We start from the raw sequence: 17,038 nt of genomic DNA on the forward strand, positions 1-17,038 counted from the left end.
AACCCACAGACATTGCCAACATACTGGCAGACAGGTTCAGTGCAAACTTCACCCCCCTCTCCCCCCAAAAGGAGAGATAACTATCCCAGCGGAGTGTAGCATCCCAGACATCTCAAATGCGCAGGTGAAAGCTGCTCTCTCTAAAGCTAAAAACACAGCATCAATGGGACCGGATGGTGTCCCCGGCTGTGTGCTACACGAACTCAATGAGGAACTAAACCCGCACATAAGGCAGCTGTTTAATCTTAGCCTTACCACAGGATACATGCCCATGGAGTGGCGTACGACAACTGTGGTCCCACTCCACAAAGGCGGTGCCTCTACGGACCCTGGTAATTACCACCCCATAAGCTTAACAAGCCTGGTCTGCAAAGCTATGGAGAGGATCATAATGGAACTCATAAACAAAGACATAGAGGACTTGCAGACATTGGACCCGACCCAGTTTGGCTTTGTCAAGGGCAGATCATGCCTTTTGAACTTGGTCGACTTCTTCGAAACAGTCACCAAGGCCATTGATGAGGGAAAGGCAGTCCATACAGCCTACCTTGACCTTGCAAAAGCTTTCGACACAATACCACACTCGGGTATTATGGAGAAACTTACCAGCTTAAAAGAAAACCCATATGTCACAACATGGGTTGCAAACTGGCTAAAGGACAGAACCCACAGGGTTAGAGTTGCTGGCGCCATGTCAGACTCCAAGCCAGTCACAAGTTGTGTCCCACAGGGCTCAGTCCATGGCCCCCTGTTGTTTGGCATCTACTTCTCAGAAGTACAGGCAAACATAGAAGGACTATGGCTGACAAAGTTTGCAGATGACTGCAAACTGGGCGCCATAGTGGAAAGTACATCGGACACAGATATCCTTCAGAGGGGTCTCACGGAAACTGATAGCTGGTGCCAGAGCCATGGCCTGAAGTTAAATGCCAAAAAATGTATAGTCATACCCTTCAGGAAAAACAAGGTAACCCCAAGCTACCATATAGGTGGCAATCCACTAAGCACAGAAGAGGTTATCAGGGACCTGGGGACCCAGGTTGACAGTGGCCTTTCTTTTGACACTCACATTGTTAAAGTGGTTAGAAAGACCTTCTACATTGCCCACCTGATCATGAAGGGATTCACATCCAGATCAAGTGAGGTCATTGTTCCCTGTACTCTTCACTTATCAGACCAATGATCGAGTACAATGCCCCATTGGAGATGTATCTCACCCGACACCTGCAGCAATTGGAGAGACCCCAAAAGTTCCTCAACAAAAGGATAAAGGGACTCCAAAATCTGTCATATGCTGCCAGACTGAAGAAACTCCAGCTCTATTCAGTCGCATACCGTCTGCTCAGAGGTGACCTGTGCCTGACATACAAGGCCATGTCCAACCCGGAATTAATGGACATGCTCCACCTCAAAAAATCCAAATCTACCAGATCCACTAGAGCAAGTGACTTAAACCTTAGCACGGATATAAATAGGACATGCGGGAGGGATAGATTTGTCACCCAGAGACTCCCTATGCTGTGGAATAAAATCCCGGTCCATGTGAGGCAGAGCACCTCGCTGGCTCTGTTCAAGAGAAATCTTGACCGGTGGATGGGAGATCGTAGGTTTACCCCTGAATCATCTCTGTGTCACTGCTGGACAGAGGCACAACAAACTAATGGGCACAGTATTTTTTAACATAAGGGGTGGCGTAAGCCACAAAACTTTGGGCTAGGCTTATAAATGCCTTAGGGCAGATAGCCTAGTATAAACCTATGAACCTATGAACCTATGTTTAATATCACCCTATAACAAAGTGGGAACATAACCCTTGTATTGAAAAGAGATGTTTTGATCTAGACAGAATGACAGGTAGTACAGTATTAAGGAATAGTTATATTGCCACACAGTGGTGCAGCGGTTAGCATTGTCACCTCACAGCAAGAGTTTCTCCTGTTCGATTCTTGGCTGGAGCGCCTTCTGTGTGGAGTCTGCATGTCCTCCCCATGGTCAAGTGATGTTTAAAGACATGCAGGTAGGTGCGTGCGTGAATGGGTGTGCCTTCTTTGAAGGATGGGTGTCGGGTTGGCAACTTGGTACTGTAAAAATCCACTGCCAATCATTAGCAGACTGGAGTTCCACTGTGGCAACCCCTAACCGGGAAAAGCCGAAAGACATTCCTTTTGCTATATTGCAGCACTGACCAACATTATTTTAGAGAACAGATTTCCAATGTGTGCTGTGCATCTTCAGTAATGCCAGTAACACAGGGTTATCACATGTCCCACTTTGTGTGTGCTGCGCATCTTCAGTAATGCCAGTAACACAGGGTTATCGCATGTTCCACTTTATGTGTGTGCTGCACATCATCAGTAATGCCAGTAACACAGGGTTATCACATGTCCCACTTTATGTGTGTGCTGTGCATCTTCAGTAATGCCAGTAACACAGGGTCATCACATGTCCCACTTTATGTGTGTGCTGCGCATCTTCAATAATGCAGGTAACACAGGGTTATCACATGTCCCACTTTATGTGTGTGCTGCGCATCTTCAGTAATGCCAGTAACACAGGGTTATCATATGTCCCACTTTATGTGTGTGCTGTGCATCTTCAGTAATGCCAGTAACACAGGGTTATCACATGTCCCACTTTATGTGTGCTGCGCATCTTCAGTAATGTCAGTAACACAGGGTCATCACATGTCCCACTTTATGTGTGTGCTGCACATCTTCAGTAATGCCAGTAACACAGCGTTATCACATGTCCCACTTTATGTGTGTGCTGCGCATCTTCAGTAATGCCAGTAACACAGGGTTATCGCATGTCCCACTTTATGTGTGTGCTGCGCATCTTCAGTAATGCCAGTAACACAGGGTTATCGCATGTCCCACTTTATGTGTGTGCTGCGCATCTTCAGTAATGCCAGTAACACAGGGTTATCACATGTCCCACTTTATGTGTGTGCTGCGCATCTTCAGTAATGTCAGTAACACAGGGTCATCACATGTCCCACTTTATGTGTGTGCTGCACATCTTCAGTAATGCCAGTAACACAGCGTTATCACATGTCCCACTTTATGTGTGTGCTGCGCATCTTCAGTAATGCCAGTAACACAGGGTTATCGCATGTCCCACTTTATGTGTGTGCTGCGCATCTTCAGTAATGCCAGTAACACAGGGTTATCGCATGTCCCACTTTATGTGTGTGCGCATCTTCAGTAATGCCAGTAACACAGGGTTATCACATGTCCCACTTTATGTGTGTGCTGCGCATCTTCAGTAATGCCAGTAACACAGGGTTATCACATGTCCCACTTTATGCAGGACAGCCACTGCATGGACAGTTGTGTCCTGTGAAAAAACATCAAAAATGTCAAATATCAGAATCAGAAATACTTTAATGATCCCACAAGAAATTGCTGAGAATGAGAATTTTAGGACAGAAATGTTTCTACATTTCCTTCAGTATATGCATAAATCCATTATCGTGTCTTTATAACATGCAAATATTATATGAAACAGCATAAATAAATCAAATTCTAAAAAAAAATGAGCTTTTATTTTAGCAGTAAACTGAAGTACCTCTTCTGCTCTCTGGGCATACCTGCTCCGTTCCTCTTGGTCTCACTCCGCTCCCTACCTGCCCCAAATCTCACCCCAGTACATCTACATTTATTCCTCCTAATACCACACCCACTACCACACTACTCCAGTCAGTATCCCACTTCCAAAACACACCCTCTTTTTCCTGCCAAACCAACTTACAGTCAACTCCCCATCATTATCTTACATAACCAGTCCCATTATATTCCCCCAAACCTCACCCTCCAATCTACTACAACTCCCCATACACTACTACCTAGATAACATCTAGTTCATATATACATACTATCTCCTATATACCTTACTTCTCTAGTTTAATACTACTACTCTATTAAACTCTTTCCCATCATGCTCTCTAAACACTCCTTCCTCTTCCTTTCACTATTACTACTCCTTACCTTATCCTCTTTCTACCATCTTTCCCAGCCCACAATTTCCATCCACTTCCAACCCTTTCATACAACTAATCCTCACAACTCACCTTTCTCACACTCATACCCTCTTATCCCCCCCATTTATACCCCTCCGATAACCTCCTTCTTTTTCGACACAAACTTATCTACTACCACGCTAACTCTATCACCATAACTACTAACAAAACCCTCCAATTCACAAAAGAACCCAATCTCATCTCCTTGCTAACTACTCACCTAAACTATTCCATACTACATCAGATTAGCACTCTCATATCTGGAGACATCCATCCTAATCCAGGCCCCACCACTACAACCACCATAAATAAATCCCTATTATTCACTTCCTTAAACTCCCAAAGTGTAGTAAACAAAGTCCCAAACCTTCATGCTTGGCTCACACACAATAAACCTGACATCCTCACTATTTCTGAAACCTGGCTAAAACCACACATTAAAGACTCTGAAATAGTCCCTCCAAACTACTCCATCATAAGAAAAGACAGAGCTCACAAAAAAGGTGGAGGAGTAGCCCTTCTATATTCTTCGTCCCTAGTAGTTTCTCCCTACAACAAACCTATCCCACACTTTAACAACGCCAAACTTCTCCTTACCCTACTACAAATCAATAATTATAAACACATATGTATAGCTTCCCTTTATATCCCCCCAGGGGATAATATCTCCACTCGAACTTATCGTTTCCTGGCTATCCAGTAACATTAGTAACAAAACCATAATCCTAGGAGATGTAAACATTAACTGGGCCCTTATCCAGTCTCCTACAAACCCCATTAACATCAACCTCTACAATTTCTCACAACTCATCACTTTGGTAACTCACCCAGCCAAAAACCCTCCAATGGGAGTATATTGGATTGGATTCTAGTCTCCCATCCTCACTATTTCACCAACAGTGGCACTCTTCCCGACCCACTTGGTGACCACATACCCACCTTTACCCACCGCTTCCCACTATCCTTCAACGAACCCATAACTATATTACTATCCGTGACCAAAAACTTCAACCCAATAAACTTTTCTAACTCACTACAAGCAGTTAATTGGAATTGTTTAAAAACACTACCTCTAGACAATGCAGTCTCATACTTCAACTCAACATTCTTGAAATTACTAGACTCCCAAGCTCCCTTACAAACAAAGAGAATAAAAACTAAATCAGCCCCATGGCTCTCCAAAAGTACTCTTGCTACCATGAGACAGAGAGACAAAGTCTGGGCACGCTACCAAAAACATAAGACAACTCCACTCCTTAATGAATATAAAATGCTCCAAATAAAGTAAAAAAACTCATTACTTATGATCATCAAAACTATTTCTCTACACTCCAAAACCATAACAAAAATAACCCTCAAAAATTCTGGAAAGGGATCTCTACTCTCCTCCACCCCAGCAAACCAGATACTCCTACCCCAGACCCATATTCTACAGAACTTGATTTAGCCACCCAATTTAATTCTTTCTTTATTGACTCTATTTCTAAATTGACCTCCTTGTTCTCCAACTCCTCCCTATCATCCAATACCCCCTCACCCACCCCCACTTTCTCTACTTCTTCACCCTACTCCCCACCCACTAACTCCACTACCCCCTCTTCTACACAAATTCTATCCTAATCACCACCACCCCATAATTCCCCTCCCCTGACTGCACTCACTTCTCTCTAAACCCCATTCCTACATCTACTATTAAGAAACTCCTTCAGAAATTGAAACCATGTACCAATGCTCCTGACAATATCCCTTCTTACTTTCTCAGTATAGCTGCTGAAACTCTTGCCTACCCCATTAGCATCTTAATTAACCACTCCCTACAAGAATGCATAGTTCCCTAAATTTGGAAACGAGCCTTTATTATACCACTACACAAAGGTGGTAACAATAATAACATTACTAATTTCACCCATAGCCATCCTGTCCCCCATTTCAAAAATCCTTGAAAAATGTGTGCAACCTCAACTCCTACCCCACCTCCTAGACAACAATCTTATAACTCCCACACAGCACGGTTTCAGACCTAATCATAGCACTATGACTGCCCTCCTCTCCTTCCTTGAAATTGTAAATAAAGCCCGTGACTCAGGACAAATTGTTTCCACCTTACTCCTTGACCTTTCCAAAGCCTTCGATACTATCTCACACAGCCTGCTCTTAACTAAACTCTCCAAACTCTACCTATCCTCCTCCTCTTTGGACTGGTTCTCTAGTTATCTATCTAACAGATATCAAGCTGTAAAATGGAAAAAAGCCGCTTCCTCTTTCCTTAGTACCCCTACAGGAGTTCCTCAAGGCTCCATACTGGGTCCTCTTCTCTTCAATATTTTTATTAACGACTTCCACAAATCAATCCCTTTCTCTAGCATCATCCAATATGCAGATGATTCAACTATCATCTGTTCTGCCTCTTCTATCACTACACTACAAAAACTTACGCAAGATGCCTTCTCTTCCACAGAGCAATGGATGCTAAGCAATCATCTAGCTCTCAATGCTACCAAGACCAAACTAATGCTATTCACTCCTTCCAAAGTCACTCCTCCCGACATGAATACATTCTTAATTACTAGTCAAAACAACTCACCTCTCGAAATAGTGTCAGAGACCAAACTACTTGGGGTCCAAATCGACAACCAACTTAAATTTAACTCCCACCTGCAAACAAACATTTATTTATTTATTTATTTATTTATTTTATTTTACATTTGTTGACCGGGATAGTCCGACTGGACACATGTCCATTTTCAGCGGAGGCCTGGGGAGAAAAGCTCTAATAGGACAAAGTAGGTTACAACAATATTTGACAGATAACATACGATTGTAGATATACATTTAATACACAGATGAGAAAAAAGTTACACTAGTATGTACAAACATCAAAAAAACGCATCAAAAACTTGGCATGCTTTATAGACAGAATGCCTACCTCACATCTACCACTAAAATCACTCTCTCTACTTCCTTCCTTATCCCCTCCCTTCTCTATGGTGTCCCACTACTAACTAATCTTCAGTCCTTGTTAAAAACACAGCTTACCTCCTGCTATAACAAAATTGCAAAATTTGCCACCAGCCATAGGTCTTCCGCTCACCACTGTCTCTCCCTCCATAAACTAAAATGGCTAGAACTTCCCAATCAACTAACTTACACTCAACTAACTCTAGCCCATAAGCTTATTCTAAACCCCTCCCTCTGTCCCTCCCTTTCCTCTGCCTTTAAAATGCACCTACCTAACAGAGTTCTAAGGTCTAATAATCAAAATCTGCTAGAAGTGCATAAACCTACTCATCCCCAGGCAAAACCTTCTTTCCTTCAGCCTCGCTCGCCTCTTGAACTCCCTACCACCTAGCATCCGCACCACCTCTAACCACTCTACCTTCAAAAGTCTCTTTTCTTACACCTAGCATCACAGTGGGAATGCTCTTGCTCCCACCCACATAACTAACTCTACTTAATGTCCTTCAATATCATATCCTACTTTATTTAGCTACTATGCTTGTTCTCTAATCTGTATTAATGTTTTCATTTTTTCTATTACTAGCATGTTTCTTCTCATTGTATTAACTGTTATGACTGCTATTCTATATCTGATTAGTTTTACTTTTATTCTGCCTACATTGTATTAACAACTCTCTGTACCTAGATTGTCACTGTCAAATGTTGAATGTACATTTTGATTTCTTTTTGGAGCTTTTCTCCCCAGGACTCCATTGAAAACGTGTTCTTTATGGCCCAATGGACTATTCTGGTAAACCAACTGCAATAAATAAATAAATATAAGTCCAGTCCTTTGAACTGGTTGTAGGTGAGGTTTGTCCTACAAAATCTCACATTTTCATACCAAAATCCCACTTTGGCACCAGGAGATGTGGCAGCCGTGCAGTGACACTGTATATAATTGTGCAAAAGCAGTATATGAAGTCAGGGCACAGCACACATACAAGGAAAGTGATCTATCTTGTGTGGATTTGCCATGAAGGGCAAGGTATTAGAGTATGAGGTAGTGAAGCGGGTAGGATACTAGTTGTGTCACTGCTCTGATGTTGACGTCTTGTGAGTAACTTGGAACAGCAACCACAGTTTGAAAAGTGTCATGTAAGACTAAGGATTGTCAGACAGGGAATTAGCCACTCATCAGGCAATACAGACAAAATGATGACAAAAGAAAACACACTGTATCATTTCAGTTACTTGTCTACAGATAGTGGAATCAATTACAAATAACGCATACAGTTGTAAGGTAGAAAGAGAAAGAAAACTGCTTAAGAGCATATCATGCAGTGCAACCAATAAATCGCCAACATGTAGTATGTAGCATGTAGTATGTAGTATGTATAGCAGGAAATGCATGAGAGCAGCACAACATAAAATATGAAATTAAAGGAATGGATGAGTGTGACTCACACCTCTCAACTGTCCAGATTTTTGCAGAATGCTCAAATTTTCATCTGATGTTTTTGGTCTGTTCTTCATAAAATTTGCAGTTTTCCTCCAAATCAATGAAGATGAAAGTCACTAAATAATGACATATATTTGAGCTCAGACTTCTTATCCTTCAGAAAATGCACGATAACACAAAGTGTGTTGTTCTAGCAGCTTTCCGAGTTTATATGAGCAATGTAGACTATAAAACAAAAGGAACTGAAGACTGTCTACTCATGTGTGAACCCTTTAGAAGACATATGCCTTTTTGCAGAGCTATTAGCAGGTAAGAAAACCATCACACTTGGCTAGTATTCAGAGATCAATTTGAACATGAAAAAAGAAACAAGACTGTTTCTACTTCTGTTTGAAACTTGCATCTTTTAGGTGCTTTCTACAGAAGCTAGGGAATTTGTGTCATAAAATCATTGCACTTAGCTCTCATTTAGAATTCAGCACAAAATAAAATATGATATGACATTAACTGAAAAGTCTGTTCACCAATGTTTTAACTTTGCAATGCTCAGATGCTTTCCTGCAGGGTATTAGCAAGTCAGATCATAACATTCCTGAAATGCTAGTTTCTCTGAGGATAAAAAGGACAGTTGAAACTAATGAATGACTGAGGGCTGTTGTGAGTACAACTGCAATTTAAGAAGGAATCTGCCTAACACCTCTGAAGCTTCCTGTAAGCACCCTCCCCCAACCACCGCAGCCAAAGTTTGGATATGCCCAGAATGCCAGACTGAAAATATAAACAAAGATCAGAATGAAAACAAAAAATCCCTGGGAGTGTCCCTTTAAGACTAATAAGCAGTTCTTAAAACCAGCTGCAAAACGCATGACAGATTGGTTTACTATCGTTTTTCCAATCGCACTTTGTGCGATTCACATTATTGAGAACTACCAATTTGGTAGAATTGGAAACACAAATGTCAAAATGTAGAAATTTACAACAGTGAATGCAATACAGCATTTGCTGTTGTGAATTTCTACATTTTGATGCAGATCACAGTATAGTGGGGATTGCAGAATGTACCTTTTCCCTCACTATAGTGTGAGGGGGTGTAGGGGGGCTTGCCCCCCTGCAAACACATTTTTTACTGTAAAACAAGTAGAGTCTTACAAACAATGAAAAATAAAAGGCAGCTGTTGCAAGACAAAAGCGACGCTTGGTAGATGGTAAATCCTTTATAAGCAGAAAACTCCAAATCCAGAAAAAATACAGACAATGTTCATCCAAGATAAAGCAGTGCAAGCAAACACAGCAGTATTAAGCACTTTTGTCTGGTAGATGACTTCCTCAGAATACAAAATACTGCAATTAGCACCTGTTTAAATACATTGCTTACCCAATCACAAATAACTGACATAATTTCCCCCCATTAACAAGGCTGCAAATACTTAATACAAGCCAAATATAAAACAATAATACATGTAGAAAGTTTAAAACATCCCTAAACAGTGTATATAACTAAATAAAAAACATAGATTTCAATTTCAATAGAGAAGATAAAGAAATTCTATCATTTAACCCAGGAGCATGATAGGCATCAAGCCTAATTTGCCATTTGAGTTCTACAAACTCCAAATACTCATTCAAGGGTCCCCCACGAGGTCCCAGATCTACCTGTTCCAATATAAGAACAGGAAGGAATGGGTAGGTTCACTAACCAAATGTTTATATAATGCATTCTTTTCATTTTTATTCCTGATATCATATAAATGTTGATAAATCCTTAACCTTAGGGCATTCTTAGTTTTACCTACATAGAAACTTGCACAGAAACTACACAAGGCCAAATACACCATCCCTTTAGTGTAACAGTACATCCTTTTTGAACTGGAAATATATCCAAAAATTTTTGAGCTTGATTTTTTCTCTGTCCATAACATAGGGGCATTGGGCACACCTCCCACACTTAAAAGTACCACCATTGTGGGTGTCAAATTTTTGCATTTCAAACAGTCCTTTAAGGGAAGTGTCTCTTTTGTAAACCACTTGCGGTTCAATACCAAATTTCCCTGATAATTCAGGGTCAACATCAAATATTTTCCAATATTTGGAAATAATGTTTTTAATATCATAAAAATTGGATGTGTAGGTAAGAGTAAGCACCTGACCAAAATTTAAAGGTTTACAGTCATTATGACTGTTGGTGGACACCTGCCCTAGTAGTGCAAGAAAATGACCATTCATTCTTTTAGTCTTAACTTCATTAAAAATATCTATGACAAAGGTTTCAGGGTACCCCCTCTTACAAAACATGTTTTTTAATATTTCACATTCACTTTGCTTATAAAGGATTTACCATCTACCAAGCGTCACTTTTGTCTTGCAACAGCTGCCTTTTATTTTACATTTTTTACTGTGCAACGCACAGCAATGCTGTTTGCGGAAGTGTGGTGAATGTTCAAAATATGTCAAATTTGAATATTCACCACTTCTGAGTTTGAGATTTTTGTCATTTGCTGTAGTGAATTTTCAGTTTTACGTTTCGTAGAAACGATAATTCACCTACCGTGAAACTGACAAAATGATAGTAAAGCTGACAGATCAAGGGCAATCTTCCTTTCAGTCTGAATCTTTGGCTGCAGATGTAGTGGGTGTAACCACAGCTTGAGCATTGTATCATACATCAAAACTGTTACAGTTACTTCCTAAATGGGATGACAGGAAGGGATTATTTCAGAATCTTATGGTTTTTGAAGATTGGTGCAGTAATACTGGGGTTACTTGGGGTTAGGAATTGTCAAAATCTTTTTAAGCTTTTCTTCCTAAAACTCTTAAGACTTACATTGAGATACTTGACTTACCTCTTGATAACCTTTGTGCCCGGCTAAATGCAGCTTTGCAAGCTTTGACACAGAAAACATCTTTTGACCATAGGTTGTTAGATCAATTCAGAATTACTAGAACAGACAATATTATGGAAATTGCAGCATTGTTTTTTTTTAGCGTATGCTGTAGTGAACAATTACTCTGACAGACAAATGAAACAGGATGATGTATAGAAACAAGTGATTGAAGCTTTTTTTGCAAAGAGTTCAGGGACTTGATACAGCTATCAAGTTAAATGTAATTGCTACAGCCAAGACCTTAGAGGAAGCTGTCCATTTAGTGGTTAGACAGAAACAGATTTTGCAAGCATCAGATGTCAGTAATAAGTTTTTTTCTGTAGATAAATATATTGCAGCAGTGAAACAGACTTCATCAGTCCCAGCAGTTGAATTTTTTTATTTCTGTAAAAAGCTTGGGCATGTACAAAACAGTGTCCTAAATGCTGGACATGGAAACACAAGTATGTGTAAGCTGGTACTGATGATTTAGTTCCAGTTGTTTCCAATAATGCTAGACAGGTTAAAAGATCTGAGGGTAGGGCAGTAAGTGAGATTACTGACAAACCACCTCATTATTCACAGTATGATTCAGTGTATCCTTGTCTGGATGGTTTGAAATCTGAAACAGACACAGCACTGACAGTTCCTACAGCTCCTGATTCCAGTGACGTTGAAACTGGTTTATTGTTTTCTGAAGGGAATGCACTTACAGAGACAGGAAATACTGTTAGCTTTTCTGATAAAAGGCAGCTCAGTATGGTTAATGACTGGGTGAATTACATAAGTGGTGTAAAAAGTTCGAGCCCGAGAGATGATCAGCAGTATGCTGTAGCCCAGGTTAATGCTGCTAGTGACATACCAGATTTTCAGAATATGTATGAAGGCTGTGATAGTTCAGCACAGAATCAGTTGGTGTATCTGACTTCATTCCAGGTTGGAAAGGACAGCAGACCATAATTTCATTACTCATGGGAAAGGAATTGTGGCACAATGTGTTACTTGATACAGAGGCCTCAGTTTCAGTTACAAACAGATGTCTGCCAGAGGACCCGAATACAGTTCTCACACTATCAGGGTTTGAAGGGTCAAAGGTAGCTGCAGTCAGCAGCAAGCCTTTGGAGATTAGATTTTTGAATAAAGCAATCAGCCTGGGAAGAGGATAACAGAAATATTCTTGTTACATCCCCAGTGTGACAGTACCATTTTGGGAATGGACATTATGCCAGAATTAGGTGTTGTGTTAGATTTTAATAAGATTTTGTGGAGAAATAAAGATGCTATGATATGTGCAGTGGTACAGAAAGAAGAAATGTTCAAAAAACTGTGTGCAGTAGACTGCATAGAGCAGGGACAAGATTTAAGATATCAATTTATTTATTATTTATTTATTGTTTATTTATTGACATTTGTTAACTGAGAAAATCCACTGGGTTAAAAGCCCATTTTCAGTGGAGGCCCGGGAGAAAAGCTCCACAGATAATCAAACATAGCAACAAAAATAGTTACACAATTATAATAAAAGCAAAAGACATGCAAGTAGGTGCGAGCATGAATGGGTGTGCCTTCTTTGAAGGCTGGGCTTCGGGCTGGCACCTTGGCATCATAAAAATCCACTGCCAATCATTAGAGGAGCAGAGTTCCGCTGTGGCGACCCCTAACCAGTAAAAGCCAAAAGACATTACTTTTTTTACAAAAAGTAAAGTACAGAGTTGAAAATAGATGCATATGGAATGTTTAATAATATACTTTCAGTAACAAAAACATTTTATTACTTTTATTACAGTTGACGCAAGAATTTTCAGAATTATGGGCTAAAGATAAAACAGACTATGGTCTGGTTGCCAATGCCACTGTAAAGGCAGAGGAACTTACAGACAGGTTACCACCTTATCAGACACAGTACCCCATTCCACGAGAAGCACCCAATCAGAAACAGTACCCCATTCCACGAGAAGCACCATATCAGAAACAGTACCCCATTCCATGAGAAGCACCATATCAGAAACAGTACCCCATTCCATGAGAAGCACCCTATCAGAAACAGTACCCCATTCCATGAGAAGCACCATATCAGAAACAGTACCCCATTCCATGAGAAGCACCCTATCAGAAACAGTACCCCATTCCATGAGAAGCACCCTATCAGAAACAGTACCCCATTCCATGAGAAGCACCCTATCAGAAACAGTACCCCATTCCATGAGAAGCACCCAATCAGAAACAGTACCCCATTCCATGAGAAGCACCCAATCAGAAACAGTACCCCATTCCATGAGAAGCACCCTATCAGAAACAGTACACCATTCCATGAGAATCACCCTATCAAAAACAGTACCCCATTCCATGAGAAGCACCCTATCAGAAACAGTACCCCATTCCATGAGAAGCACCATATCAGAAACAGTACCCCATTCCATGAGAAGCACCCAATCAGAAATAGCACCCCATTCAACGAGAAGCAGTGGGGGATATTCATAAATGCATTACAGACTGGGAAAGGAAAGGTATTATAGTCAGAGAATCAAGTCGTGGAATTCACCCATGTGGCCAGTAAAGAAGAAGGATGGTAGTTACAGACTGGTTTTACACCTGAGGCTAGTAAATAAGTTCACAACTCCAGCAGCACATGTTGTGCCTGGTACACCTGAAATTTCTGTTAAACTAGATCCACAGAGTAAATGGTTTACAGTTATTGATTTAGCAAATGGATTTTTTGCTATACCTCTAGCTGAATCTTCACAGAAGCAGTCTGCTTTTACCTTTGAGAATACCCAGTATTTAATGATACACCTACCAATGGGTTTTGTAAATTCCCAAATGCTGTTTCATCAGACATTGGCACAGGTACTGTAGCCTTTTACCTTTGAGGATACACAGTATTTAATGACATGCCTACCAATGGGTTTTGTAAATTCCCCAATGCTGTTTCATCAGACATCGGCATGGGTACTGCGGCCTTTTACCTTTGAGGATACACAGTATTTAATGACATGCCTACCAATGGATTTTGTAAATTCTCAAATGCTGTTTCATCAGACATCAGCACGGGTATTGCGGCCTTTTACTTTTGAGGATATATATATATATATATATATATATATATATATATATATATATATATATATATATACATACACACACTTGCTTCCCGCCCTTCTAAGCTAGTATAGTCCAGTTTTCAGGTTAGTGCTGAATTCAGGGCAGTGTTACAATTCTATGTGTTTGCCAATACCTTACTTGGATAGAAGGAAGTTTCTCTGTTCACCTGTGAGAGAAGAGAGCTTTGAACAGCCTATCTGTCCCTGGAGGTGTGGTTTCAGCCAAGAAATTAGTAGCTTATTGGCCATTTTGGGCTAATTTCTATCTCTTTCATTTCCCTGCTATAAATACCATATTTGCCCGGTTTTGCGCACTGGGCAGCACTGGTTAGCTAGGGTAAAACTATTCCCAGCTCCACAAAGTCTCCTCTTCAATTTTTCCCTTGGAACTAGACAAACTTTCAACTTAAGCACTCAAGCCATTCATTTCTCAGCCCAGCACTTGCTCAAAACGTGTAGCAAGCACTTATAAACCCTAGCGCTAGACCCTCCTGTACTGTACAGAAGGACAAGGCTCTCTATTTGACCTTTCCAGCCATCCAGTAAAACAGTTCACTGTACCTATCCAGGCATGTCCAAAGGGCAGTTTCAGGTGTACTCTCCAGTCCAACTGGTGAATCTGGGCATTTTGAGGCAATGTTGTTAGTGTGTTCAACAATATACTAAGGTTGAAAGTAACTTTGTTACACATATGCAACATGAATAAGGTATAAGATAAAGCTTGCTTAAATGTAGAAATAGAGTCTAGCAGTATGTGATTAGCATCCATACTAAATGACTGTGACTTGGAAAATAAGGAATCTGCTGAATGGACATTATTTCCTTACAAGCAGGATGTGTGCAAGAGCAAATATGCAAAATCTGCTTTTAAAGAACTCTGTGACAATCTGTTTCCTTAAAAACATGTTTCTGCATATAAAAATAATGGACACAATATGTTTCCTTAAACAACAGGACATGTTTATGACACTGTTACAATCTGTTTCCTTGGCACAAGAACAGATGTTCTTATACAAAAGACCGGATGTTCACACTGTCAGAAAAGCTGAAAAATAATATTAAGTCAGCAGTTTGCGTCAGCATCTGCAACAATCAGTATTGTTTCTACAGGATGAGCAATTCTCCAAAATAGAATACCAAGAGGAAATGTATATGTGTGTGCATGACTAAAATTGTATATAAAGATCTGTATTAATCCAGTTATGTTAGGGCTATTGGTAGAGACACATTTGTCTTGAGGTAAATGTTATATCTCTCACATCATCTGTACTATACGAGAAGTAAAATGGAACAGTACATTAAGCTGTAACGTTAGTGCATTTGGTTTATTATAAAAAGTTATTTGTTACTGCTCTAAGTTGATGCTGTGAAGTATATTCTCTCATCAGTGTATATTCTGCAAGTTTCTGTATGCAACAGACTGTGAATGCAAATATAACCAGACTTTGATTTCAGCAGAATCCAACCAGCAAGACTGAGTGTCTTAAGAAGACTTCAACAGGAAATTGATGGTAAGCCCTGTAGAGGGTCACTTCAGTCAAATTTCAATAACTAGTACATATGTGTAAATCCTAAACAGAAGTATTCCAGTTTATGTAGCTTGCAGTAGTAAAGTTTTTTAGACGTCTACATCCGGAGTGAGACTGAAGTTCAAGTCGCAGTGCCATAACATCTCTAAGAAAAGGTGGATATCTACTTGCACAGCAGTCCACTGCCTGTTGTGCTTCACCAGCTTCTCGAGTGACTTTGAAAAATTTCCAGCCATCTGCAACAACAGCCTGATCACCTGTTTTCTTGCTCACTGGTAAGACTTTTTTTTGTGTCACATTTTTAGTATGGATGCTATCAGGCAGAATTCTAGAAAATGTAAGCCATGTTTTACTCTTAATGTAGCAGATCAACCAGATAAAATATGGAGTAAATTGCAATGTTGGTGTACACAACACATTAGTAAGTGTAAAACCTTATTAGGAAAAGTTGACATACAGGCATTATGTAAGTGGATTGTAACATTTAATTGGTATTTGCAAAAAATGAACTATATCATAGTAAATGTTTATTGTGTGATTCAAGAAAAGCTGCATTTTGTGTATTATGCCATAAAAAAGTATTGCATGATATTACTAAAAAAATAGACTGTGCAGACAGATCTGTTCATGATAAAGAATTAATTAAGGGTGCACAGTTTTCATTATATCCAGATGTAAAGCAGTTATGTCCTGTCAGTACATTAATCTCTGAATTACAACAGCAGTCAAATCTGTTATTGGCAGAGTCCCTTGTAGATCTTGTAACACCTTTTAAACATTATGTACAAGCATGGAATGATGCCACTGCTAAACATACAGCTGAGGACAGAAATAAAGCTTATGATACATTGACTGAAGAATTTAATATGTTTTTAAAAGAAAAACAAAGTGAGTTTAAAACGTTCAGAAATGACATCCAAGATCTCTGTCAAAAGTGCATAGGAGCCCTGCAGTCGACAGAGGAATCCAATAACAGGTACCACACATCCCTTAAACACTTACAGGTAGAAATGACAGACCTTAAACAGCATCTGAAGGAAAAAAGAAGAAGAATTAGATGAATTAACAGAGACTAACCTCCAAAATACTATTTTGATATCCCAGCTTAAGGAAGAGTTAAAAAACACAAA

This window comes from Protopterus annectens, chromosome 7.part1, assembly GCF_019279795.1.
Source record: "Protopterus annectens isolate FY-2018-M chromosome 7.part1, PAN1.0, whole genome shotgun sequence".
Lineage (NCBI taxonomy): Eukaryota > Metazoa > Chordata > Ceratodontiformes > Protopteridae > Protopterus > Protopterus annectens.